Raw genomic sequence first — 25,711 nt, 5'->3', positions numbered from 1 at the left:
TCTCCCTCTCTCCCTCTCTCCCTCTCTCCCTCTCTCCCTCTCTCCCTCTCTCCCCATCTTTCACCCTCTCTCTCAATCTCTCTCATTCTATTCTCTCTCCATATTACTTTTATTAATTTGTCGGCATAAGAAGCGTCTAATTGCAGCTCAGGCAGAGTGAGCCAGGGAGCTTCTCAAACAGCCCTCGGAAAACAAATTAATTGTTTTATGAGAGAGATAAGTCTAGGGTCATTTACACATTTTACATAAAGTTGTGAGATTATTAAATAATAATGCATTGAAAACCAGAGGGAAATATGTGTGTGTGTGCATGTGTGTGTGTGTTTGTGTGCACGCATGCTAGTGTGTGTTCAAATCAAATCAAATTGTATTTGTCACATGTGTCTTACAGTGAAATTCTTACTTACAAGCCTTTAACCAACAATGCAGTTTTAAGAAAAAGTTCAAAATAGATAAGTAAAAAAAAATTAAAAGAAGAAAATTACAAAAATAACAAACTGTAAGGGCAGCAGTAAAATAACAGTAGCGATGAGGTACTGGTACAGAGTCAATGTGCGGGGACACTGGTTACGTGAGATAATTGAGGTAATATGTACATGTAGGAAGAGGTAAAATGGCAATGCATAGATAATACACAGAGAGTAGCAGCAGTGTGAAGGGCGGGGGGGGGACATTGCAAATAGTCTGGGAAGCCATTTGATAAGCTGTTCAGGAGTCTCATGGCTTGGGGGTAGAAGCTGGTAATAAGCCTTTTGGACCGAGACTTGGCGCTCTGGTACCGCTTGCTGTTCCATGCCAGGTCAGTGTGAGAGCGAGTTGGAGGTGTGCTACAGAACATCCCTGTGAGACATTGTAGGACCCATGGTGCCAGTAAATGCAGCCCTGGTAGGAGGGCAGACAGCCAGACTGGCTTGTCTCAACCCTGACAGAGAACATCATTCACCCCTTCCTGTGATTCTGAATCAGTCCCTGACTCCTCTCACAGCTGCCATTATGAGCAGAACTAGGCTCAGCACAGCGAGAGGGAGTCAGGCAACTGAGCAGAAATTACCCAGCACGCTGGACACAAATGCTCTGTGTGTGTGTGTGTGTGTGTGTGTCAGCCTTTGAGTATTACACTGAAATTATTTTCTTATGAATGCTTGTGCATTTGTCATGTAAGAACATGTAATATATATAGTTGAAGTCGGAAGATAACATAGACTTAGGTTGGAGTCATTAAAACTCATTTTTCAACCACTCTACAAACTTCTTGTTAGTCAGTTAGGACATCTGCTTTGTGCATGACATGTCCATAAGCCACATTGCAACAATTTTGGAAGTATGCTTGGGTTATTGTCCATTTGGAAGACCCATTTGCGACCAGCTTTAACTTACCAACTGATGTCTTGAGATGTTCAATGTATCCATATAATTTCCCTTCCTGATGATGCCGTCTATTTGGTGAAGTGCACCAGTCCCTCCTGCAGCAAAGCACCCCCACAATATGATGCTGCCACCCCATGCATCACGGTTGGGATGGTATTCTTCGGCTTGCAAGCCTACCACTTTTTCCTCCAAACCTAACAATTCTCATTACGGCCAAACAGTTCTATTTTTGTTTCATCAGACCAGAGGACATTTCTCCAAAAAGTATGATCTTTACAAACCGTAGTCTGGCTTTTTATGGCGGTTTTGGAGCACTGGCCTCTTCCTTGCTGAGCCGCCTTTCAGGTTTCACTGTGGATATAGATACTTTTGTACCTGTTTCCTCCAGCATCTTCACAAGGTCCTTTGCTGTTGTTCTGGGATTGATTTGCACTTTTAGCACCAAAGTACGTTCATCTCTAGGAGACAGAATGCATCTCCTTCCTGAGCGGTATGACGGTTGCATGGTCCCATGGTGTTTATACTTGGGTACTATTGTTTGTACAGATGAACGTGGTACCTTCAGGCATTTGGAAATTGCTCCCAAGGATGAACCAGACTTGCGGAGGCCTATCATTTTTTTCCTGAGATCTTGGCTGATTTCTTTTGATTTTCCCATGATGTCAAGCAAAGAGGCACTGAGTTTGAAGGTAGGCCTTGAAATACGTCCACAGGTACACCTCCAATTGACTCAAATGATGTCAATTAGCCTATCAGAAGCTTCTAAAGCCATGATATAATTTTCTGTAATTTTCCAAGCTGTTTAAAGGCACAGTCAACTTAGTGTATGTAATCTTCAGACCCACTGGAATTGTGATACAGTGAATTATAAGTGAAATAATCTGTCTGTAAACAATTGTTGGAAAAATGACTTGTGTCATGCACAAAGTAGTTGTCCTAACCGACTTGCAAAAACTATAGTTTGTTAACAAGAAATGTGTGGAGTGGTTGAAAAACGAGTTTTAATGACTCCAACCTAAGTGTATGTAAACTTCCGACTTCAACTGTATACACATTATATATATATATATACATACATACATACATACATACATACATACATACATACATACATACATACATACATACATACATACATACATACATACATACATACATACATACATACATACATACATACATACATACATACATACATACATACATACATACATACATACATATGTGTGGAACTTGTTCAGTTTATGTCTCAGTTGTTGAATCTTGTTATGTTCATACAAATATTTACACATGTAAAGTTTGCTGAAAATAAACACAGTTGATAGTGAAAGGACGTTTATTTGTATGCTGAGTTTTATATATATATATTTCACACATACACTCAAACCGACAAGAGACAAATAAGAAGAGAAATAGTTCAACAATGATCTGTCATTGAGCTTGACATAATAGGATCAGACTGTCCACTGTCCCCAATGACTCTGGTCACTGAATATTAGCTGTCTTTATACTAACTACTATCTGTCCTTGTCCCAGCAGGCGATTCTGCCCTTCATCAGCCCAAGACCCAGCCAGCTCGGACAAAGAGATGTCTGGACTGTAAACTAGTGATGTCATCTCAGACATTCTGATTCACATTGTGATGGATGGGTCTTCTCTACTTTACTTGCACTGATTCTGGCTTATTAAGTCATAAGGGTCTGGAAATATGATTCTGATACAATTGGATAGGAGTTCTAACCCAGAAATGTCTTCTGGAATGTTGCCCAGTTCCATAATGTGTCATAATGACTCTGGTCTTGGCCTGAGTCTCTGGGTCTGAGGATGGTTTCAGGTCAGGATGGACACAGCTCTAGACTGAGGATATGGTGTAGTCAGTGAACATGGTCAATATTCATTCCACACAGGCATCATCATCATCATCATCATCATCATCATCATCATCATCAGAAAAAATCATTAAAGGTCTGGCACATGCTTGACCCTCAAAACAAGGAAAATTACAATTATCAATAAGTACATTTTACTGAACACTATTGGAAATCGACATGGCTAAAAGGTCAGCTACCATTTGGCGGCCTGCAGCTTTGCCGTTAGCGCTAACCTAATTAAAGCGATTGCTAATCTGATAATATTACCTTGCAATTCGCTGGCCATCATTCAACAAGGTCACACTCGCACTGAGCTGCTAAACTAGCACTCATACGTGTCTTCAGAAACAGATTACTACATTCATTTATGTGTGTGTGTGTGTGTGTGTGTGTGTGTGTGTGTGTGTGTGTGTGTGTGTGTGTGTGTGTGTGTGTGTGTGTGTGTGTGTGTGTGTGTGTGTGTTAAGATCAAATGTTGCCTTGATAACCCAATAATAACAACTATCTGTAAACAACATAAAAACAGCACAAAGCAGATGGTCTCCAAGGTCCTTGTGTCTATGGTGATGTGTTCTCAGACATCAATGCGGTCAGTAAAAGACATCAATGCGGTCAGTTAGGAGGGTCCTTGTGTCTATGGTGTTGTGTTCTCAGACATCAATGAGGACAGGTCCTTGTGTCTATGGTGTTGTGTTCTCAGACATGAGGACAATGATGGTGTTGCGTTTTCAGACATCAATGAGGACAGTCAGGTCCTTCAGTCTATGGTGATGTGTTTTCAGACATCAATGAGGACAGTCAGGTCCTTCGGTCTATGGTGTTGTGTTCTCAGACATCAATGAGGTCAGACAGTCAGGTCCTTCAGTCTATGGTGTTGTGTTTTCAGACATCAATGAGGACAGTCAGGTCCTTCGGTCTATGGTGTTGTGTTTTCAGACATCAATGAGGACAGTCAGGTCCTTCGGTCTATGGTGTTGTGTTTTCAGACATCAATGAGGACAGTCAGGTCCTTCGGTCTATGGTGTTGTGTTTTCAGACATCAATGAGGACAGTCAGGTCCTTCGGGCGATGGTGTTGTGTTTTCAGACATCAATGAGGACAGTCAGGGCTGAGAAAGTAAAGTGTTGCGCTTCTTTACCCGCATCTTCCTTATCCTCACCTTCAGCTGAAGCAGCCAAACAGCAGGATGCTCATGTGTTTTGCTCAAGCTCTCACTTTCTCTCTTCCATCTCTCTTTCTCTTTCTGTCCACTCCATAAAAATATACCTAAGGCCAATAAACTGAGTCTCTAACAACAAAAGATGGACAGTGAAATTGCTCTGTCACAAAAATACTCATTATTGAGATAAATCACCCCATTCTATTCCCCAAATAATCTCCATCCCCCCACCGATCACCAGCACCTGTTATCACAGCAACACACACACACACACACACGTTATATAACAGTCTTATAAACAGTCTCTTGAATGATGATGAGACAATCAAAAATATGATCCCATTATGTGACTCCTTATTAAAACACAAAGCTTAGATATATGGGGGCCATACAGTGCTCGATTTGAGCTGGATCCTACCGAAACAGGATCCGACACCTATCGGTTTTGGACTGTTTCATTCCGGAAACGATTTGGTTGGATCCGGTAAGTATTTTGGCATGAAAAAATATTTTCACTTTTTGCAATGTAAAATTCGATAATAAAAGCTATCAAAAAGTTAATTTGAGCTGCCTCTTTTTAATTCTACGTTTGTCAGTGTCAAAGTAGCCTGTCATTTTTATAATGTGTGCAGTGTTATAGTGCTTTCAAGACAACTGGAAACTCAGGGAAAAAAACGAGGTCAAATCATTACGTCAGTGATTTTCAGGTTATAAAAGAGCCTGAGTCTCAGCCTTGGAATTCCGAGTTGGATGACCATTCAAAATGAATTTGCCCAGTCGGTACTAGTTTTTTCCCAAGTTCCCAGTTGTCTTGAATGCACTGAGGTTGTAAGTAGGAAATTTCCAGTTCCAAATTCCAAGTTCCAGTTGTTTTGAATGCAGCATTCAAAAAGATTTGTCATGCTCTTCTTCTAACGAGGAGGAGTAGTAAGGATTGGAGGACCAAAGCACAGCATAATGTGAATACATTATTTTAATGTAAGACAAAATAATACGAAGTACACTAAACAAACGTGACCGCTATCAACACAGAGTGCAACCATGCAACATCCATAGACATAGATAATCACCCACAAAATACTCAAGGAATATGGCTGCCTAAATATGGTTCCCAATCAGAGACAACAATAACCAGCTGCCTCTAATTGAGAACCAATCTAGGCAACCATAGACATACAAAACCCCTAGACTGGACACACCCCCATAAACATACAAAAGCCCTAGACAAGACAAAAACATATAATCACCCATGTCACAACCTGACCTAACCAAAATAATAAAGAAAACAAAGAATTCTAAGGTCAGGGCATGGCAGTACCCCCCCCCCAAAGGTGCGGACTCCCGGCCACACACCTAAGCCTATATGGGAGGGTCTGGGTGGGCATAACTCCGAGGTGGCGGTTCTGGTGAGGGACGTGGACCCCGCTCCACTTCTAACTCGGCCCACTTACGTAATGTCTCTGGAGCGGGAATCCTCACCACTGACCCCGGACTAGAGGACGCCACTGGACTGATGGTCGAGTCTAGAGTGAGTGGCGCCTCTGGACTGACGGGCGGCACTGGCAGATCCGGACTGGTGGGAGTCCCTGGCAGATCCGGACTGGAGGGAGACTCCGGCAGATCCGGACTGGAAGGAGACTCCGGCAGATGCTGGTGCTGGTGCCATGTACCCCGGCTCGAGGAGATGCACTGGAGACCAGATGCGCTGAGCCGGCTTCATGGCACCTGGCTCGATGCCCACTCTAGCCCGGCCGATACGAGGCGCTGCTATGTACCGCACCGGGGACACCATGCGCCTCACGGCATAACACGGTGCCTGCCAGGTCCCTCTCTCTCCACAGTAAGCACAGGGAGTTGGCGCAGGTCTCCTACCTGACTTCGACACACTCCCCACGTGCCACCCCCAATACATTTTTGGGGTTGTCTCTCGAGCTTCCAACCGCGCTGCCATGCTGCCTCCTCATACCACCGCCTCTTGGCTATCGCTGCCTCCAGCTCTGCCTTGGGGCGGCGATATTCTCCAGCCTGTGCCCAGGGTCCCTTGCCGTCCAGAATCTCCTCCCATGTCCAGGAGTCCTAAGATCGCTGCTGCTGCCCGTTACCACGCTGCTTGGTCCTTGAGTGGTGGGTGGTTCTGTAACGGAATTCCTCTTCTTCAGAGGAGAGGTAGCAAGGATCAGACCAATGTGCAGCGTGGTAAGTGTCCATAATGATATATTTCATAATATCAACAGAACACTGAACAAAATAACAAAAGTACAAACAAACAACCGAAACAGAGACAACGACTGATACCTGCCTCTTATTGAGAACCATATTGGGCCAAACACAAACACAAATATAACAACAGAACAAAACATAGAAAAACAACATAGAATGCCCACCCCAACTCACGCCCTGACCAACTAAAATAAAGACATGAAAAAGGAACTAAGAGAACGTGACAAGATTATGCCAAAGTATTCAGTCATTCCTTCCAGACCCACATCAAACATCTCCAATCCAAAGTTAAATCTAGAATTGGATTCCTATTTCGCAACAAAGGATCCTTCACTCATGCTGCCAAACATACCCTTGTAAAACGGACCATCCTACCAATCCTCGACTTTGGCGATGTAATTTACAAAATAGCCTCCAATACCCTACTCAACAAATTGGATGCAGTATATCACAGTGCAATCCGTTTTGTTACCAAAGCCCCATATACTACCCACCATTGCGACCTGTACGCTCTCGTTGGCTGGCCCTCGCTTCATACTCGTCGCCAAACCCACTGGCTCCATGTCATCTACAAGACCCTGCTAGGTAAAGTCCCCCCTTATCTCAGCTCGCTGGTCACCATAGCATCACCCACCTGTAGCACGCGCTCCAGCAGGTACTGTATATCTCTCTGGCCGCCTCTCCTTCCAGTTCTCTGCTGCCAATGACTGGAACAAACTACAAAAATCTCTGAAACTGGAAACACTTATCTCCCTCACTAGCTTTAAGCACCAACTGTCATAGCAGCTCACAGATTACTGCACCTGTACATAGCGCACCTATAATTTAGCCCAAACAATTACCTCTTTCCAACTTACTGTGGGAAGCTTGTGGAAGGCTACACGAAATATTTGACCCAAGTTAAACAATTTAAAGGCAATGCTACCAAATACTAATTGAGTGTATGGTAACTTCTGACCCACTGGAAATGTGATAAAATAAATAAAAGCTTAAATTAATCAGTCTCTCTACTATTATCCTGACATTTCACATTCAAATAAAGTGGTGATCCTAACTGACCTAAGACAGGGAATTTTTATTTGGATTAAATGTCAGGAATTGTGAAAAACTGAGTTTAAATATATTTGGTTAAGGTGTTTGTAAACTTCTGTCTTCAACTATATGCAGGCTATCGTTGTCCTCATCGCTTCTCATGGCACACACTGCTAAAGCGGTTGACTCGCAATTGATAGTGCACTTTAACCGTGTACCCCTTGTAAAATATTAGCTCAAAAGTATTGTACAGTTCCTATACCTAAATATAAACCCTACCGGCACCCAACATAAGTACTGGTACCTATTTAAGTCCAAGTCGAGCACTGCACACTACATGTAAATTCTCATTTCAAAAGGGGGGAGAGGAGGTGAGATTCAAACCCTCGCCACAATCTGCGACAATTACATGGAATAGGCACTTTACACAGAGAGCAATTTGACCAGTCAGTGAAATACACATGATAGTTGCTTTGATGATCAGAACATGCTGTTGGGCATGCTGCCCATCCATGAACAAATGTTGGAAAGCGTCCAACTACTTCAACGATTTTAATTGGCTGATTGACTTGTCCCAGGATATAATCGGTGCCACCTATTGAAGTTAGCCAAGGACAATTTAGCGTTTGGTCACATGTAAGTACATTTTAATTGGCTGATATGCATTTTGTGTGTGAGAACCCATTTAACTTTAAATGCTTGCTTATGTTCGGAAACATGTTTGCAAGTCTGACATGCAGTCTAGCAAAATGAAACACACACACACACACACCCCGTCCTAAAACAAGCTGGTTAATGATAACAAAATAGCAACAAACAAACAGTGAACCTGACACTATCTCCCTCCCTCCCTCTCAGGTGTTCACCCCCGCGGTCGACCCCCCTATTATCACCCCATTCTGATCTCCAGATCGGTGGATGAGGGGATAAAATAAAGGACTAAATGAGGGGGAGCTGTCTTTGTGTGGAGCTGGAGCCCACAAAGGTAGTGTTATCTCTGTTTGTTCTCTGTCACAGTGCTGGCCCTGGGGAGCCGAACACAAGCAGACAAGCTGGCCAGGACACACACACACACACTCACTACAGCACCGAGACCGAGGAGTGATATAGGCTTCACACGCATCACACTCACAGGCAGGTTGATCTCTGTCTGTATCTACCAGCATGTGTATATCAAATAACAAACATAGAGCTTCACCAATGGGCTTAGCCATGTCTCTCAAGATGAGAGGGTTAGGAGGAAGGGTTAAATCCATCAAAGTGCACTAAAGCCCCGTTCACACAGCCAATACTGGAGGAGGATCAACACTCCCTGGATGTAACGCAGTGCCTCCATTCCAACAGTTTTTTTAAAGGGGTGGATCAGCTAAATATTGCGGAAAGAATATTGGTTCCATCAATGTAATTGTATGCAATCATTTCCAATCCCCCATATATTTTTGGGGTAAATATATATACCCATATACATACACGCATGTATACATATACACATATACAGTGGGGGAAAAAAGTATTTAGTCAGCCACCAATTGTGCAAGTTCTCCCACTTAAAAAGATAAGAGAGGCCTGTAATTTTCATCACAGGTATACTTCAACTATGACAGACAAAATGAGAAAAAAACATCCAGAAAATCACATTGTAGGATTTTTAACGCATTTATTTGCAAATTATGGTGGAAAATTAGTATTTGGTCAATAACAAAGTTTATCTCAATACTTTGTTATATACCCTTTGTTGGCAATGACAGAGGTCAAACGTTTTCTGTAAGTCTTCACGAGCTTTTCACACACTGTTGCTGGTATTTTTGCTCATTCCTCCATGCAGATCTCCTCTAGAGCAGTGATGTTTTGGGGCTGTTGCTGGGCAACACGGACTTTTAACTCCCTCCAAAGATTTTCTATGGGGTTGAGATCTGGATACTGGCTAGGCCACTCCAGGACCTTGAAATGTTTCTTACGAAGCCACTCTTTCGTTGCCCGGGCGGTGTGTTTGGGATCATTGCATGCTGAAAGTCCCAGCCACGTTTCATCTTCAATGCCCTTGCTGATGGAAGGAGGTTTTCACTCAAAATCTCACGATACAAGGCCCCATACATTCTTTCCTTTACACGGATCAGTCGTCCTGGTCCCTTTGCAGAAAAACAGCCCCAAAGCATGATGTTTCCACCCCCATGCTTCACAGTAGGTATGGTGTTCTTTGGATGCAACTCAGCATTCTTTGTCCTCCAAACACGACGAGTTGAGTTTTTACCAAAAAGTTATATTTTGGTTTCATCTGACCATATGACATTCTCCCAATCTTCTTCTGGATCATCCAAATGCTCTCTAGCAAACTTCAGACGGGCCTGGACATGTTCTGGCTTAAGCTGGGGGACACGTCTGGCACTGCAGGATTTGAGTCCCTGGCGGCATAGTGTGTTACTGATGGTATGCTTTGTTACTTTGGTCCCAGCTCTCTGCAGGTCATTCACTAGGTCCCCCCGTGTGGTTCTGGGATTTTTGCTCACAGTTCTTGTGATCATTTTGACCCCACGGGGTGAGATCTTGCCCCAGATCGAGGGAGATTATCAGTGGTCTTATATGTCTTCCATTTCCTAATATTTGCTCACACAGTTGATTTCTTCAAACCAAGCTGCTTACCTATTGCAGATTCAGTCTTCCCGGCCTGGTGCAGGTCTCCAATTTTGTTTCTGGTGTCCTTTGACAGCTCTTTGGTCTTGGCCATAGTGGAGTTTGGAGTGTGACTGTTTGAGGTTGTGGACAGGTGTCTTTTATACTGATAACAAGTTCAAACAGGTGCCATTAATACAGGTAACGAGTGGAGGACAGAGGAGTTACAGGTCTGTGAGAGCCAGAAATCTTGCTTGTTTGTAGGTGACCAAATACGTATTTTCCAACATAATTTGCAAATAAATTCATAAAAAATCCTACAATGTGATTTTCAGGATTTTTTTTTCTCATTTTGTCTGTCATAGTTGAAGTACCTATGATGAAAATTACAGGCCTTTCTCATCTTTTTAAGTGGGAGAACTTGCACAATTGGTGGCTGACTAAATACTTTTTTGCCCCACTGTATACATACACATACCTATATAGACATACATACTTTTTTAAAGAATATACCTTTATTATTATTCCCCGCAAACCCTACCGCCGATCCTCCAATTGGAGTAAACTAATAAACACCTTGGCTTTTACCTTATACACATTTTACATTCAGTCTATTTTACAATAGTTAGTTTTTGTTTGTTTTTATTCCTTCCTCTGTTTCTGATGTCCATCCAGTTTGATTTCTATGTGTAACTGTGCTATTTCACAAAAGTTCTGAACATATATACATTTTACAGACCCCGCATGTTCTACATGTTTCACCTTGCTATTAGTCCCTTCAGCTCCATTCAACCTCTCCCATCTATCTCTCAACATCAGCCAACTGGTTCTTTAGCTGCTTTAACCTAGTCAGCTTTCAACTAGAGACAGACAATACCCCTTAAATATTCCATGACACATAAGTGTAACCAACCGGATTTTGAACCTGAGTCTTCTGCTCGGCACGTGAATGTGTTAGGTCACTGTGCTAAAAACTAGACATTGTCTTTGGAGCTAACGCAAGTCATCAGTTCTCAGGCAAGGTTTACTGCGAGTGGGATTTCAACAAACCACCTGTGTTACAGAAGCGTCTGAAATGAATCTCCCGTTACTATAACCACTGAGGTGTTATGAGTTTCCACGGTGATGAGTTGGCCGTCTAGTCTGCTCTGCTAGCTGGGCGGATCGCGCCAGGCACCCACAGGGGAGAAAAGGGTTATCCGTCCCCAGTCACACAACAGCTCTCTCCCCTCCCTAATTGGCCAAACTGCTTAATTGACCATGGAAATCATAGAGACAGTGGTTCTGGCAGCAGCCTTAACACGCTGAAGAAGACACCTTTATTTAAGTAAAGTTGGGCTGGGTGAGGTGTCTATGGCAATGCACTATGGCAAGCATCATTTCATTTACCACTGAAAAGGAAAGCTGAGAGATTACAACAAGAGAGTGTGAGAGGCCGTACCAATGATTTACGCAGCACTGCAAAGCTACTTACTTTTAACTACAGTGTCTGTCTTCCTAAATAAAACAATTGCTGTTTTTCAGCCTTTGTTCCCTAAATGTATTCAACAAAGTGCTAATTTGAGAGTGGTTTTATTTCCTGCTAAAATAATTTGTTAGGGAATCTTCTACTCACGCATACATTATAGTGTAGTTATGTTGTGATAGGGTGGGCAAATAGCATGCAATGATTAGGAGAGCACTTTAAAGAGAATCTTTGAATCTTCAATCTGTTTATACGAGTAGGTATACAGGTAAGGATCACATGATTTATTGCACTACACAGACAAATGATTGATTGATTAATCAATTGCAATTTGTTGTTGTATTGTCCAACATTGACATTGCTGGTGAAAACTTTTTTTTGGGGGGGGGGGGGGGGTGAGAGAGCAACAATTAAAACAGTAGAGAAAGAAAAATCAACATGGAACAAAGTCACGTCCATGACTGAGGAAGACTTCTAAAGGAGATCACCATTACAAACATTCCACTGGGCACAGACGTCAGTTCATCGTCTAGTTATGATTTACAATAAGTTGTCAAATAACGTAAATTCATGAATGAAGGGCGACCTTCACACTTCACAGCCAATAGAGAACAGAGGGGGTGAAGGACCATGACACTTTCATTTGTTTGAGAGGACTTGGTCCTCTCTGCACTTGTTTGATTGGATTGTCAATGAGGATGTTGAGAAGACAAATAGTCTCTCTGTGTGTGTGTGTGTGTGTGTGTGTGTGTGTGTGTGTGTGTGTGTGTGTGTGTGTGTGTGTGTGTGTGTGTGTGTGTGTGTGTGTGTGTGTGTGTGTGTGTGTGTGTGTGTGTGTGTGTGTGTGTGTGTGACAGGCTCTCTCACATGCTTATGAATGTGGAGTGGTGAGAATGTGATGGTCCTGAAGGGAAATGGTTCATTATTCTACAAACCCCCTCTCGTTAATCTGCGCTCATAAAGGACTACAGAGAAAATACTTTATCTGACCTCTTTTTCAACTAAGTATTCAGGAAAAAAGAAAAGAAGGGGAAAGCACAACCTTCCCACTTTACACATCATGGTATCACAGTGTCCCTGTCATACAGAAACCCCCAGAATTCAACACCGATATGTCAGTCACATGATGACATTTTAGAACAGATTTAAAAAGATTAAGAATAAAAGTTAAAGCATCTAAACCACAATTATTTCATTTCTGGGAGGCAAGTTTTTGTCTAACAAACTGAGGAGTGTGTTCTGGGGCTAACAGTACACATCCAGCTGGTGAAACCTAATCTCCCGGGCGATGGAAAGGAGGCGAGCAGACGTCCAAGTCAACAGAGAGGCAGACCAAGACTCTGACCCCCAAGCTGGCCACCACGCTACACACACACACAACACACAGACACATATACACACACACCGATGCCCCGAGTGCTCACACAAGCGCACGGCTCAGTGACAAATGGAAGGGTGTGCTGGCATATTTCATTAGACCAGCTGCACCCACTGTGTGTGTGTGTGTGTGTGTGTGTGTGTGTGTGTGTGTGTGTGTGTGTGTGTGTGTGTGTGTGTGTGTGTGTGTGTGTGTGTGTGTGTGTGTGTGTGTGTGTGTGTGTGTGTGTGTGTGTGTGTGTGTGTGTGTGTGTGTGTGAGAGAGAGAGAGAGAGTGAAAGAGAGAGAGAGACGGACAGACAGACAGACAGACAAAGTGAGATCAGCCTACTGCAAACTGACCGAAAGTCCAAATAATTCCCTTGCCAAAAAACAAAGAAAGAAAATATTCAGATCTGCTCTAAAATCATTTTCTAGGAATTGCTTTTCATACAGTTTAATTCTCATGTCTCTGATAAAACATTAGCACCTGAATACTAATATGTGTCCTAAAACGTCCTCTGGATAAAGCCAGTCGTGTCGTTTCGTGGTCCCAGATTTGTCCGTGGTGGAGCAGCTTGTGGACTTGGCCTGCCATGAGGAAGAGTAATGGTATTTGGCAGATGAACTAAACACGACTGTGGCTCCCCCTTCCTTACCCTCCTACCCTACTGCAGAGAAACAAACACCCTGCATGAAGGGATGCCATCATTGTCATGCATCAATGGCTGTCTATGGGAGGCCTGCCTGACTGAGTCCCACTGCCAGTGCTGCCAGCCTACATGGCTCATCCCTGGCTCTGTGTCTGGGAGACCTGTGGGAGTCTTCTTCCCAGGGGAGGGTGGCTGTTCTGGGCTTGGCATGAGGAGAGGCAGCCTCGTCCTCTGTGGTTGTGGGGCTTCCTGACCCTTGCTGGGGAGGGGAGCAGATGGCCAACTGGACATCCACACTGTGGCCTTCTGGTGCCTCTCTCTCTGCCTGCCACATATGCTTCACCCTGCGGCTATCTGTTTCCTGGATCCCTCACAGCATCACCATGGCTACACAACCCCCAGAAAGAGAAGAGGGGAACAAACATGCACGCACATGGCTGCACATGCTTAATGTCTTTGGCAAAGACATTTGAAATACTATTGAACAATGAATAATATGTGAGAAGATGTATCACAGTACATGAAGCAGAATCATTAGGACTATAGCCAACCATCAAAAGATAAAAGGACATTTCAGAAAAATACAACAAAAATGGCAACTATAAGGTTGTGTTTACACAGGCAGCCCAAATCTGATCTTTTTCCCACTAACTGGTCTTTTGACCAATCAAATCAGATATTTTCACATCATATCGTTTTCAGAGCTGATCGGATTGGTTAAAATACTAATTAGTGAAAACAAGATCAGAATTGGGCTACCTGTGTAAACAAAGCCCAATAGACATGGCTGGGACTTATTGGTTCTGACAAGATAATCACAACCCTGCAGCAATGACATTCATCAACACAGAAAACACCTCAGTCATCTGGGCACACGCACTTGTGGACTTTCAAACTGAGGCTCAAGCTGTGTATAGTGCCATACTGTAAGTGTGACATAATGTATCAGAATTCTCAAGCTGGCGAGGGACGTGATTGCATACATTGGGTCAGGGTGACAGTTTTCTGGAATCTTGACTCTGACGCTTCATAGCAGATGGTGGTAACTATCCATCTGCAGTGTGTTTATGAGTCATGATAATCATGACAAATACCCAAAGGTAGCAGGCATCAAAACATTTGCAATGTGTTGCTTCCACAAATGGAGAATTATTATGCTCTAAACAAAAAAACTTTACATTTCGACTAACATAAAAGATGGTTGTTTTAATTTAAATCAATATCTGTGTTGTGATATGTAGTGTGGGATGGAACATAACTGTTTTGTTTTTTGTTTTTTTAACATATTTTAATCACACTAATTGTGTGTCTAATTTTCTGACCCATGTACACACATAGGTCTACAACTATGTAGCCTAGTGGGCAGGGTAGCCTAGTGGTTAGAGCATTGGACTAGTAACCGGAAGGTTGCGAGTTCAAACCCCTGAGCTGACAAGGTACAAATCTGTCGTTCTGCCCCTGAACAGGTAGTTAACCCATTGTTCCCAGGCTGTCATTGAAAATAAGAATATGTTCTTAATTAACTCACTTTCCTGGTTAAATAAAGGTCAAATTAAAAATACACACAAATACATACTTTGTTAATAGATCGTCAATTTCTCCTGCTCATTTTTTTCTGGATGTTTTCTTTCCTTCTCCAGCATAGTAAACTCTGGCATCTCATTGCCCTTGCCAATACTTCCTGGAACGAACAGAGTTGTGAAGCAGAACCAGGAACTAATTTCATTAGCGTCTGTCTGCCATTGGTGAATAATTAGGGTCTGTCCTCCGTCTGCGCTAGCCGGGCCCAGAGTTCTGAGAGGTTAATAACCAGTAACAATCAATTACTTAACTAATCTGATATGATCAATAAGGTCCTCCAATTGACAAAGTATGTAGCCAGAAGAGGGGCAGAATACCATAAAACCTTCGACATCAAGTAACGGGATGTTTTCATTAGAATAGACAATAAAATAACATGTGGTGTACATTTACTATGTGTATGTATTTACAGTTGATAAGTCTTAGTGTTGTTATTATCTGCAGAATCCAAACGGCTCAAAAACTAGACCAATGAAGTTTAGAATGTTTGTTATAATAAAATGAAAAGTGGCCCAAGCCCTAAAGTGTTCCCCGTGATAGGTTGCCATATCAAAATAACTACTTGGTTTTCACCATGAGAGTTTATTCTCAGGTTCTTTAAAAAGACAGAACAATTGTAGAAAGCAGCCAAGCTGGAACACCAAAATTGGTGCTTTTTGGAGGTTTGTTATAGTCTGTCTCCCATTTGACACATACACTGGGCATTTGATTTGCCTGACCCAGTCTCTGTGTCCTCTGAGAGAACATTGGCATACCAGCAGACGTTTAATTGTCCATTCAACCCTTCTCTTGTATCGGAGTGCATCGGGAATCACATGAGAACGGATTCTTTTAAATAATATCTATCCCTCCGTCCAGCCATTACTCACACATTACAGACCACTGGCCTTGTTATTGGGAATTGGAGATGGCCACAAACCCTTGTCTGTCTTGATCCACAAATTAGTAAATCCACAAATTAGTAAATCCACAGCCATGGCCTACTCCTTCATTTGTCTCCTTCCTTCACAATGGGGCCTCAATTACCCCCCAGGATTCAGTCACTTACTTACAGTATGCAATCATAGCAATTACCATCCCATCTGACCATCTCACCCCAGCTCAGGCTCAACATAATCTTTCGATTGGCAGAAAAATAGTTTTTAATGACATGCCTGTTTTATATATATTGAAACTTGCTCCCTTAATTCCCCTACCATTGTGATGACTTTCCTGCCTGGGCAATCTAACCAAGTTGACAGTGTAATGGAGAAAATGACCTTGGAATAGCAATTGATGCCATCAGACAGTGCTTGATGATAATGCTGGAAAATTAATGAGAGTAGTTGACCTAGGAATCATTTGATAGTACAGGCATTTTAATAACTGAATGACAACCTCAAGAGTTCATCATCAAGAGTTCCTCCCTCCTCTGATCTTTGAGATATGATTATTAGTTGGCAACAGCATCACAAACAGATTCACATTCATCAAACAATGGATGGTTATGTCCTGATTCCATTTGATTTGAGGTGAGTCAGATTTAAAGGTCCTGATTTGGCCTCGTTTTAGATTTGATTGATTAGGAAATGCTAGCGGCCATGACTGAATTCAAAGGTGTGGTTTGATGTGGGTGTCTCATGTGTTCCAGTTGGGAAGCGTTAGCCAAATTATTTAGCCAATTAGCTTCAGCTGGCTGGCGTGCAATCAAGTTGGTTTGACTTTGGATAGCCTATCTTTGGGGATAGTAAGGGACTGTCAAAGAATTACACAATGTAAATGAGACAATATTTTCATGTTGTATGTGAATTTATATACTTTAATTGGTTTTAGGTTTTTAAATAATTGAAATTTGGAGATTTTGGAATTTAACATATTGTCCCATATACATTCTGTAATTGTCTGATGGTCCCTAACTGATGGTCCCCATAGGGGTATCCAAAGTCAACCCACATTTACCACAGGGATTACGACTGGGTCGCCTGCAGATGAATCCTGAATTGATGATTACTTGTGTGCTGCCAGTTGTGGGCATTTGGGCAGGATTGAAACAAACCCAACCTTTATTTACATTGTGATTCCGTTCACAACCTCAAGTCTCACAAAACTCTATTTTGGACAAGACTGACTTTTTGACCAAAATTATCCTATCTACACTTTGTAGCCAATTTTGACAGTTGAATAAATGTCTATGACTCATGTCGATGCCAGGCTATTTTCTAAATGAGAAGTAGTTTTTTAAGGGGCAATTGTTGTTCAGAGCACAAGGTGCGCCAATGTGTCATCTAACTAACATGCACACTGTCACTTTCCATTCAGCATCACCAGAGAAAGGACCACATCAGGCCCACGGGCAGCATCTGTACAGTGATTTAACCTCACCAGGACCATGGACAGCATTTATACAGGTTACCACCAGTCAACCTATTGAGACATCAGGACCACAGACAGGGTCTATACAGTCATTCTAACTACACCAGGACCACTGACAGTCTGCACAGTGACTCTAACCATGGAAAGCACCTTTCAAAGTTACCGCCAGTCAATCTAACCATATCAGGACCACAGACAGCTCCTACACCCCCTGCAGCTGTACTCCAACCCTGCAGTCTGCACAATAATGATGGGTGACATCCACCGTTGCTGTTGAATCTGACTTTTTCATTCCCTTAATAACAACACATGAAAACAAAGAGCACATAGACATATACTTAGATCACATGGAGATAAATGCATTGGTGTGCTGAAATAATTTAGCTTAGTTCTGAGAAAAGTAAATAGCCATTACTACAGAGTGCTCAATAGGGATTATAAACTCAGCAAAAAAAGAAACATCCTTTTTTCAGGCCCCTGATTTTCAAAGATAATTCGTAAAAATCCAAATAACTTCACAGATCTTCATTGTAAAGTGTTTAAACATTGTGTCCCGTGCTTGTTCAATGAACCATAAACAATTAATGAACAAGCATCTGTGGAAAGGTCGTTAAGACACTAACAGGTTACAGATGGTAGGCAATTAAGGTCACAGTTATGAAAACTTAGGACACTAAAGAGGCCTTTCTACTGACTTTGAAAAACACCAAAAGAAAGATGCCCAGGGTCCCTACTCATCTGTGTAAATGTGATCACACCTGCGGGACAGGTACAGAATGGCAACAACAACTGCCCGAGTTACACCAGGAACGCACAATCTCTCCATCAGTGCTCAGACTGTCTGCAATAGGCTGAGAGACTGGACTGAGGGCTTGTAGGCCTGTTGTAAGGCAGGTCCTCACCAGACATCACTGGCAACAACGTTGCCTATGGGCACAAACCCACCGCCACTGGACCAGACAGGACTGGAAAAAACTGCTCTTCACTGACGAGTCGCGATTTTGTCTCACTAGGGGTGATGGTCAGATTCGCATTTATCGTCAAAGGAATGAGAGTTACACCGAGGCCTGTACTCTGGAGCGGGATCAATTTGGAGTTGGAGGGTCTGTCATGGTCTGGGGCGGTGTGTCACAGCATCATCGGACTGAGCTTGTCGTCATTCAGGCAATCTCAATGCTGTGCGTTACAGGGAAGACATCCTCCTCCCTCATGTGGTACCCTTCCTGCAGACTCATCCTGACATGACCCTCCAGCATGACAATGCCACCAGCCATACTGCTTGTTCAGTGCGTGATTTCCTGCAAGACAGGAATGTCTGTGTTCTGCCATGGCCAGCAAAGAGCCCGGATCTCAATCCCATTGAGCATGTCTGGGACCTGTTGGATCGGAGGGTGAGGGCTAGGGCCATTCCCCCAATAAATGTCCAGGAACTTGCATGTGCCTTGGTGGAAGAGTGGGGTAACATCTCACAGCAATAATGGTCAAATCTGGTGCATTCCATGAGGAGGAGATGCACTGCAGTACTTAATGCAGCTGGTGGCCACACCAGATACTGACTGTTGATTTTAATTTTGACCCCTCCTTTGTTCAGGGACACATTATTCCATTTCTGTTAGTCGCATGTCTGTGGAACTTGTTCAGTTTATGTCTCAGTTGTTGCATCTTGTTATGTTCATACAAATATTTACACATGGTAAGTTTGCTGAAAATAAACTCAGTTGACAGTGAGAGGACGTTTCTTTTCTTGCTGAATTTAAATGAAAACCTCTTTGGGATAGGCGTGCCGCTAGCGCCTGGCATCGACAACATCCGGTGTTGTAATTCAAATGACAAAAATCATAATATTAACCATTCATGAAAACACAAGTGTCATACAGCATTTAAAATATTAACTTCTTGTTAATCCAGCCACTTTGTCAGATTTCAGAAAGGCTTTACGGCGAAAGCACACCATGTGATTATCTGAGGACTGCGCCTCGCATACAAAAGCTTTACATACATTTTCCAACCAAGCAGAGGCGTCACGAAAGTCAGAAATAACAATATAATAAATCACTTACCTTTGAAGATCTTCATCTGGTTGGAATCCCAAGGGTCCCAGCTACATAACAAATTGTCCTTTTGTTTTATAAAGTCCTTCTTTATATCCCCAAAAAAGTCAGTTTTGTTGGCACGCTTGACTCAGTAATCCACCGGTTTCCTTCGTTCAAAACGCATACAAATGAATCCCATAAGTTACCAATACATTTCTTCCAAACTAGTCAAACAGCATTTCCAATCAGTCCTCAGGTACCCTATTATGTAAATAAACGATAACATTTAGATCTTTACCTGATATAAATAACGAAGTGCGTGCCCTCACTGGAATGCGTTACAAACACTACAGCCAAAATGGGAGCAACTTACAAAAACAACAAATTCTAGCTCAATTTTCAAAAAACAAACCTGAAACTCTTTCTAAAGACTGTTGACATCTAATGGAAGCCATAGGAACTGCAATCTGGGAGGTATTCCTTTTATATTCCCATTGCCAGCCATTGTAATCAGTGGTGAGCTGGAAAAAAAAGTTCTCTGGATGGATTGTCCTCTGGTTTTTTGCTTGCCATATCAGTTCTGTTATACTCACATACATTATTTTAACAGTTGTGGAAACGTTAGAAATGTTTCTATCCAATACTACCAATTATATGCATATCCTAGCCTCTGGGCCTGAGTAGCAGGCAGTTTACTTTGGGCACTTCATTCATCCAGAGAGAGAGAATGGTTCAAACTTCAAAGTTCAAAGTGATCAAAAAATACATATTGTTCTATTTGGTTTTCAATAAGTAATTGTAGAGTAAATATAGAGTATTGTTATGTGTAGTAATATGGTAGATTAAGAGCTGTGGATTCGTGAGGAATGGGGCCCAAGGTCAGGTCAGGTCAGAGTAAGGGAGAAGGAACAGTTTATTACCTACATCACTTAACTTCCTGCCTAGCAATGAAGATGTAATGTTTCGAGGGAAGGAGGAGACTTCACCTAAATTGGCAAACTTAGCAATGGAGGGAGAAGGGCCTTGATAAGGGATGTGACCAAGAACCCTATGGTCACTTTGACAGAGCTCCAGAGTTCCTCTGTGGAGAAGGGAGAACCTTCCAGAAGGACAACCATCTCTGCAGAACCACCAATCAGGCCTTTATGGTAAGGTGGCCAGATGGAAGCTACTCCTCATTAAAATGCACAACATAGCCCACTTGGAGTTTGCCAAAAAGCACCTAAAGACTCTCAGATCATGAGAAACAAGATTCTCTGGTCTAATGAAACAAAGATTGAACTCTTTGGCCTGAATGCCAAGAGTCACGTCTGGAGGAAACCTGGAACCATCCCTACGGTGAAGCATGGTGGTGGCAGCATCATGCTGTGGGGATGTTTTTCAGGGGCAGGGACTGGGAGACTAGTCAGGATCGAGGCAAAGATGAACGGAGCAAAGTACAGAGAGATGCTTGATGAAAACCTGCTCCAGAGCGCTCAGGACCTCCGACTGGGGGGCGAAGGTTCACCTTCCAACAAGATAATGAGCCTAAGTACACAGCCAAGAGAACGCAGGAGTGGCTTCGGGACAAGTCTCTGAATGTCAATGAGTAGCCAAGCCAGAGCCCAGACTTGAACCCATTTGAACATACCTGGAGAGACCTGGAATTAGCTGTGCAGTAGCATTCCCCATCCAACCTGACAGAGCTTGAGATAATCTGCAGAGAAGAATGGGAGAAATTCCCCAAATACAAGTAAGCTTGTAGTGTCTTACCCAAGAATACTGAAGGTTGAATACTTATGCTGTATTCAACATAAGTAACATTACAAAATGTTATATCTGTAATACTTTTATTTTAAATACATTTGCAAAAATGTATAAAAACCTGTTTTTGCTTTATCGTTATGGGGTATTATGTGTAGATTGATGAGGGGGAAAAACATAATACATTTTTGAACATTTCGAATGCACTGTATAGAGTATTATTATGTGTAGTAATGTGGCAGAGTAAATATAAAGTATTATTATGTGTAGTAATGTGGCAGAGTAAATATAAAGTATTATTATGTGTAGTAATGTGGCAGAGTAAATATAAAGTATTATTATGTGTAGTAATGTGGCAGAGTAAATATAAAGTATTATCATGTGTAGTAATGTGGCAGAGTAAATATAAAGTATTATTATGTGTAGTAATGTGGCAGAGTCAATATAAAGTATTATTATGTGTAGTAATGTGGCAGAGTAAATATAAAGTATTATTATGTGTAGTAATGTGGCAGAGTAAATATAAAGTATTATCATGTGTAGTAATGTGGCAGAGTAAATATAAAGTATTATTATGTGTAGTAATGTGGCAGAGTAAATATAAAGTATTATTATGTGTAGTAATGTGGCAGAGTAAATATAAAGTATTATCATGTGTAGTAATGTGGCAGAGTAAATATAAAGTATTATCATGTGTAGTAATGTGGCAGAGTAAATATAAAGTATTATTATGTGTAGTAATGTGGCAGAGTAAATATAAAGTATTATTATGTGTAGTAATGTGGCAGAGTAAATATAAAGTATTATTATGTGTAGTAATGTGGCAGAGTAAATATAAAGTATTATTATGTGTAAAAATGTGATAAAAAAGTAACAAAACCTGTTACCCTCATCCACGTATGACTTGCCACGTCTATGACAACTCAAAGCACATCAGTCGCAGGGGAAGGAGCTGATTGGGCAGTCGGAAACTATGAGCAAATTAATTGGCTGAGAGACGGATAAACAGAGAGAATCAAGCATTGCAGATTGGCTGCCTGCCTGTAGCGGAAGCCGACAGCCTGCAGGCTGAGTGTTCTCATTCAGAGAGCTGAAGGTGGTTTAACAACAGACAGAGATAGTGATAAACAGCACATACTGTACATCCAACAATCTATCTATTTGGCTATTCCTATATGTATCACGCCATCTCCCGCCCTCCATCTATGCAACCAGCATCAGATGTTATATTGACAGACACACACACACACACACACACACACACACACACACACACACACACACACACACACACACACACACACACACACACACACACACACACACACACACACACACACACACACACACACACACACACACACACACACACACACTCACACGCTAGATACGTAGCATACTAACAAACTACAATAAATCTCAGTCCTTCCTGGTTCTGCTTCCTGGATGCAGCAACGGAAAAGCATCCTTAATGGCTTCCTCCCTTCCCCCTCGTCCCTGCCTCCTCCTCATTCCCCTCTCTCTCTCCTTCCACTCCCTTTGTCTCTGACTGCCGCATTATTCAGATAACGAGAGAAAACAGCATGAAAAGAGGGATGGGTTTCCCACACATTACCTTCCTCTGGAAAGAGAGGGAGAGTTAGTGGTGTGCTCTGAGATTCAGCTCCAATTTAGCAGCAGCTTCCAGACAGCTACGGCTTAAACATCACATGACCTTCCGCCTGCTCCTGCAGCACTGTCATATGACAGCGTAGGCAGGGGAAATGCACTCTGGGATATGCAGTACAGAGGGGCAAATTGACTGCGGAAATCAAGGAACAATAGCAATTGCAGAGATAGAAATGAAAACTTTTCAAATGAAACAAAGTGAATTCATTGTTCTTAATGCTTCTTGATATGGGTAATCTATGTCTGTCATTTGTGTAATATACATTTTGCATGTGGAAATAGAAATGGACTACATTTTTTAAATCTATTACTGGAAACACGTGGTTATGTTGTGTTCTTCTATTCTTCCCAGTGAATTGTTTCATATTTGGAATATATCCTGTGAGTTCAATGGTGTTGTGTTCCACTTAATGCTGTTAGAGCAAGGAGAGTCTGCAGAGAGAAAGAGAGAGCGAAACAGAGATACAGAAAGAGAGGGATACAGAAAGAGAGAGATTCACAGAGAGAAAGTGCACGAGAGAGAGAGAGAGAGAGAGAGAGAGAGAGAGAGAGAGAGAGAGAGAGAGAGAGAGAGAGAGGAATCTGTAAACTGGAGCTGTATCTGACCTCAGTGAGGTGAGTGTATAGTGGGCCAGTCACAGCCAGTGAATGGCAGAGAGGTAAGGTAGTGTGAAGGAGAGATTAATATTACATTAACCTGGGTGAAACAGGGTAAACCAGGATCTCCTGGGACCAGAGGTGACATCAGTCCTCATGGAGAGGTAGCACAGTCTCCTCCATAGCAATAGGATTACTTGTTGGACCCTAGTCCACCCATCATGGCACATTGAATTGAATGGGAACGCCCGTTCTAGTATTTTTGTTTCTATGGTCTTCACATTGGACTAGTATATTAGCTAGTAGATGAGCTCTGTGCAACAACTGCTATGGTGAGATGTTACTGTAAAAGCCTAGGTGACAAACTGGGCTCTCCAGGGGAAGAATGCGCTAACTAACATTGGCAAAATATCACTCCTTCCTGCCTACCTCTCTCTCTCTGTCTCTTTCTCTCTCTCTCTCTCTCTCTCTCTCTCTCTGTCTCTCTCTCTCTCACTCTCTCTCTCTGTCGACCTTCACGCCCTCACACTGGGTGTTTATGGCAGCCACAGCCACAGAGGGACGGAGGGATGGGACTACTGCCTAAGTCTGTTCTCTTGGACGGTCAGAATTTCAGAAGCTTTTAGATGTGTTCTACATTCTCTGGTTCTTTTCTCTTTCAGTCATGCAAGTCATCTCTCAGTCATGCATGTCATCTCTCTGTCATGCATGTCATCTCTTTCAGTCATACATGTCATCTCTCTGTCATGCATGTCATCTCTTTCAGTCATACACGTCATCTCTTTCAGTCATGCATGTCATCTCACTGTCATGCAAGTCATCTCTTTCAGTCATACACGTCATCTCTTTCATGTCATCTCTTTCAGTCATGTCATCTCACTGTCATGCAATGTCATCTCAGTCATGCAAGTCAGTCATGCATGTCATCTCTTTCAGTCATGCATGTCATCTCTTTCAGTCATGCAAGTCATCTCTTTCAGTCATGCATGTCATCTCTTTCAGTCATGCATGTCATCTCTTTCAGTCATGCAAGTCATCTCTTTCAGTCATGCATGTCATCTCTCAGTCATGCATGCAAGTCATCTCTTTCAGTCATGCAAGTCATCTCTCAGTCATGTCATCTCTTTCAGTCATGCAAGTCTTTCAGTCATCTCTTTCAGTCATGTCATGTCATGCATGTCATCTCTCTGTCATGCATGTCATCTCTTTCAGTCATGCAAGTCATCTCTCAGACATGCAAGTCATCTCTCATTCATTCATGTCATCTCTTTCAGTCATGCAAGTCATCTCTCAGTCATGCATGTCATCTCTTTCAGTCATGCAAGTCATCTCTCAGTCATGCATGTCATCTCTCTCAGTCATGCAAGTCATCTCTCAGTCATGCATGTCATCTCTTTCAGTCATGCAAGTCATCTCTCAGTCATACATGTCATCTCTTTCAGTCATGCATGTCATCTCTCAGTCAGGCATGTCATCTCTTTCAGTCATGCATGTCATCTCTTTCAGTCATGCATGTCATCTCTTTCAGTCATGCATGTCATCTCTTTCAGTCATGCAAGTCATCTCTTTCAGTCATGCATGTCATCTCTTTCAGTCATACATGTCATCTCTTTCAGTCATGCAAGTCATCTCTTTCAGTCATGCAAGTCATCTCTCAGTCAGGCATGTCATCTCTTTCAGTCATGCAAGTCATCTCTTTCAGTCAAGTCATCTTCAGTCATGCAAGTCATCTCTCAGTCAGGCATGTCATCTCTTTCAGTCATCTCTTTCAGTCATGTCATCTCTTTCAGTCATCATCTCTCAGTCAGGCATGTCATCTCTTTCAGTCATGCATGTCATCTCTTTCAGTCATGCAAGTCATCTCTTTCAGTCATGCAAGTCATCTCTCAGTCAGGCATGTCATCTCTTTCAGTCATGCAAGTCATCTCTCAGTCAGTCATGCATGTCATCTCTTTCAGTCATGCAAGTCATCTCTCAGTCAGGCATGTCATCTCTTTCAGTCA

At 42.4% G+C, this 25,711-nt stretch overlaps 1 protein-coding gene across 1 annotated transcript in view; it reads right to left on the bottom strand.

Moving 5' to 3' along the window:
- The window catches only part of LOC135522062 (t-SNARE domain-containing protein 1-like), a 123,533-nt gene extending 100,390 nt beyond the window's left edge, over positions 1-23,143 (bottom strand). Inside the window, exon 1 of the mRNA XM_064947978.1 lies at positions 23,059-23,143. The gene's annotated coding sequence lies outside the window, so the exon portion shown is untranslated. The remainder of the gene's footprint in view (positions 1-23,058) is intronic.
- Between the last annotated feature and the right edge of the window lie 2,568 nt (positions 23,144-25,711).

This window comes from Oncorhynchus masou, chromosome 30 (assembly GCF_036934945.1).
Source record: "Oncorhynchus masou masou isolate Uvic2021 chromosome 30, UVic_Omas_1.1, whole genome shotgun sequence".
Lineage (NCBI taxonomy): Eukaryota > Metazoa > Chordata > Actinopteri > Salmoniformes > Salmonidae > Oncorhynchus > Oncorhynchus masou.
The sequence above is the reverse complement of the archived record's forward strand: the minus strand, read 5'-3'. Positions and strand labels throughout refer to the sequence as shown.